This window comes from Camelus ferus, chromosome X (assembly GCF_009834535.1).
Source record: "Camelus ferus isolate YT-003-E chromosome X, BCGSAC_Cfer_1.0, whole genome shotgun sequence".
Classification (NCBI taxonomy): domain Eukaryota; kingdom Metazoa; phylum Chordata; class Mammalia; order Artiodactyla; family Camelidae; genus Camelus; species Camelus ferus.
The window spans coordinates 43,683,939-43,687,996 of record NC_045732.1 but is presented as its reverse complement, the minus strand read 5'-3'; the positions used below and the strand labels follow the sequence as shown (position 1 = coordinate 43,687,996).

General features: G+C 39.5%; 1 non-coding gene across 1 annotated transcript; it reads right to left on the bottom strand.

The window, feature by feature from the left end:
• Positions 1 to 276: 276 nt before the first annotated feature.
• On the bottom strand, positions 277 to 348 carry TRNAT-GGU. The gene has a single exon. It is a non-coding gene; the product is annotated as a tRNA-Thr (tRNA).
• Between the last annotated feature and the right edge of the window lie 3,710 nt (positions 349 to 4,058).

Genomic DNA, 4,058 nt, shown 5'->3' with positions numbered 1-4,058 from the left:
TTGTTTTCTTGGTGACAGTACTCAAAGATATTCAAAGGCAGTGACCGTGAACTTTTCATAAATGACTCTTCAGCATATACTCACAAGTCATATGCTCTCAACAACTGTGTGAATGGAAGAATGTCTAGTAAGGGTCTGGACTCTAAATCAGTACTTAATAAATGCTCACTAGCTCAATGACTGCACTGGTGAGACTATGTGGGATCTGCTCCATATTAATTGAGGATTCTCTTCTCTCTGGGCGCTCAAGCCTCACTTCATTTTTCCTCCCCTTAACAGAGGCACTGGGGATCGAACCCAGGACCCCATACACACCAAGCATACGCTCTACCATTGAGCTATACCCCCACCCCACTAAACGTCACTTCAGACAGCAGAGCAAAAGCTCCCAGAAATAGAGGGGAGTGTAATTCCTCTGTAAGCAAGAGAATGGTCCATGGCCACTAGGTAATTCTCCCTGTTGTTTGTATCCGAAACTGCTTGTCTTCAACAATTTAGGCTTTGGGTTAGTCACCATTACAAACGTGCTAACTCCTTGGGACAACAGATTATTTTTGGTTTAAGGTTATGAATAAAAAGCAAGAGGGATTGGTAATGATGTCACAGCATAAAGATGAGGGAAATAATTTAATTTCCTTTCTCTGGAAGGTCAGTTCTCCCAAGCAGAAAAAAATTCTCCTTTAGGGTGTCAATACCCTTCCTGGCATCTTCCCCTTCTAGTTTGCTTTTCTCTGTCTCCTCTTGATCCTTAGGGAGGTGAGCATTTATAATTTAAAGATGATCAGATGATGATGTTGGGAAAGTGAGAGTTGGTGAAGGTGGGCAAAAACAGGCAGTGCTTTTTTTTTTTAAGTGAAGTATAAGTCAATTTACAGTGTTGTGTTAATATCTGGTGTACAGTATGGTGATTCAGTAATACATATATATATATATATATGTTCCTTTTCATATTCTTTTCCATTATAGGCTATTACAAGATATTGAATATTGTTCCCAAGTTTATACTTGTTTATTTTATTTTTTTAACATTTTTTATTGATTTATAATCATTTTACAATGTTGTGTCAAATTCCAGTGTTCAGCACAATTTTTCAGTTATTCATGGACATATACACACTCATTGTCACATTTTTTTCTCTGTGAGTTATCATAACATTTTGTGTATATTTCCCTGTGCTATACAGTGTAGTCTATTCTACAATTTTGAAATCCCAGTCTATCCCTTCCCACCCTCCACCCCCCTGATAACCACAAGTCTGTATTCTCTGTCTGTGAGTCTATTTCTGTCCTGTATTTACGCTTTGTTTTTGTTTGTTTGTTTGTTTTTGTTTTTGTTTTTTAGATTCCACATATACTTGTTTATTTTACATAGTAGTTAGTATCTGCAAATCCCAAACTCCTACCTGGTAACCATAAGTTTGTTTTCTATGTCTGTGAATCTGTTTCTGTTTGGACAAGCAATGCTTTTAAAAGGAAGAACAAAAGCATACACTTTAATTTCCTAAGTGTTTCAGGATGTGTCTTTAATAAAAGGAAAGAAGTGGCTACCTGTATGGTCATTTAGACACCGCATTTGCCAGTCTGTGCATACAAAGAGGCTTTGTGGAGGCAGAAGATGGCTGAGTCCAGCACATCTGTCCATATACCCACCTCCTCTAGAGGACATTGTGGGCAGGGGGTATAGCTCAGTGGTAGAGAGCATGCTTAGCATGTACGAAGTCCTGGGTTCAGTCCCCGGTACCTCCATTAAATAAATAAACTAAAGGACATTGTATGCTGATTGGTCTGACCCTCAGTGGTCTATGCACTCTCTGGCCCTGCATTGCAAGCTCTGGGATCTCAGAGATTAGCAAAGTGAGAAGGACAGGAAGAAGAGGAGGAAATCCAGCAATAGGGGCAGGGGTGACTTCAAATACAGCAGCGAAAGCATGAGGAGGATCACCTATTTCCAGGAATTAGCAATGATTAAAAAAATGAGAGGGTAGAGTATAGCTCAGTGGTAGAGTGGGTGCTTAGTATGCACAAGGTCCTGGGTTCGATCCTCAGTACCTCCATTTTTTTTAATTTAAAAATAAATAAATAAACATAATTACCTCCCCCGCCAAAAGATTTAAAAAGAAATGAAGTACACAAAATAAACAAAATGCTAGGAGACGAAACTTATTTACCAAAATGCATGACCAAGGTTTTCTGAAGATCTTGTTAGTTCTTCAGTCTACCCAGATCAAACCCATTGCCTTTTTTGCAAATTATGTGGGACTATTTTTTTAATGCTTTCTTGGAGAAAAATACAAGCCACCACTTTTGTTAGTCTCTGTAGCCCTAATCTAGCTAAGGTAACAATATGGCAAAGGCTATGTATAAAGCACAGAAAATGCAATGGCAATGATCTTAAAAATGGAGGTTGTGTAGACATGACTGAAGTGATCAGTCAGCAGCCATCCCTTCCTGACTTTAGAATGAAAAGGATATTTAACATAGTGAGTATTCAGGATGAAGGAAAAGCCCATCTTATGGAAAGCTTTCTGTTGAAGGCTTAATTAAGAATCCTTTTTTTTTTTTTAGTGGGCTGAGGTAATTAGGTTTGTTTATCATTTTTTCAATGGAGGTACTGGGGACTGAACCCAAGTCCTGGTGCATGCTATGCACACTCTACCACTGAGCTACACCCTCCCCAAGACTCTTTACTGACATATATAAATAAGAAAAAAAATAAAAAGCATTTTTTTCACATTTAAATTTTGTCTAATCAGTTAACTGAGTGAAATCTGATTGACACAGTGAGTGTCATTGGCCTTCAATTTGGTAGCATGGTAATTTCAACATCATCAACTCTCAGCTACTGATGGCAATGAGGGATAGAAGAATCATGAAAATGGAACGGACCCATACACCCTTGGGCATATTCATAACTGAAAATCAAAAACCTTGTCCTTTTTACCCAAGGTCAACCCTGTGAGAAGGAGACTCCTGGAAGAGGACCTGTGGCCACTCATGACAATATGATTTGAGGCCTTAAGAGTCCCCATCCCCACCCCACTCAAGGGCATCTTTCACCTGGGGTGACCATGTTTGAAGTTCTAAACATCAAGAGTCAGTCTCTCCATCCCTCTATGTCAGAAAAACTGTGGATAAAGAAAGCAGTTCCACAGAAAGACGATCAGTAACTCTTATCTCCAGCAAATGATTTGTAGTAAATTGCTTTTCACACTTTTTGGACACAGGGAAATCCGAAAATGACTTTAACTACAAGAATCTGATTTTATTTGCAGCTTACCAGTGGACAGGCAGCTGGATGGATGCTCATGGAACAGAAGAGCAAACAACTTTCAATTCAAATAAATCTCTATAAATAAAACAAAAAGAATCTGGTTTTAGCACAGCCTGGTTAAACATAGAGCTAAAAAATTCTAAATCAATTCTTTTAGACCCTTCCCAGAATCAGCGTTTCCATGTTACACGATTCCAAGGAGTGTGATGAAGCCATAGTCTATGTGAATAGTGCCCCCTGCAGTTGTACAGTTCACAGCTTGTGAGACCATGTGTGAGATCCCCTTCCAGACCTCTCCGGTGAAATAACGATGTTGATCAGTTTGCTATGGAGATTTCAGAAGAGACAATTAGAACCACTGTGAGTGCCTCCCAGTTAGAGGGCTTGTCATAGAACCAGGAAAGATGATGGGTAGCATTAATAGTCCCTCTCCAAACTTCAGGGATTTTAACAGCCTTTTTAATCATCTTTGAGGTTTTTCAAATCAATCTTTCAGGAATGGAGCTAACACTGCCCCTAAGAAGACAAGGTAAAAATTACCACTGCTGGAACTACCCTGTTTGATCCTATAATGGTGAATACATGTAACTATGTTTGTCCAAACCCACAGAACGCACACCGCCAAGAGTGAACTCTGGGGTAAACTATGGACTTTGGGTGATAATGTGTCAACACAGGCTCATCAATTGTAACCAATGTACCACTCTACAGGGGGATGTTGCTAGTAGGGAAGGCTGTGCATGGGTGGGGGCAGGGTGTATATGGAAACTCTCTATACATTCCACTC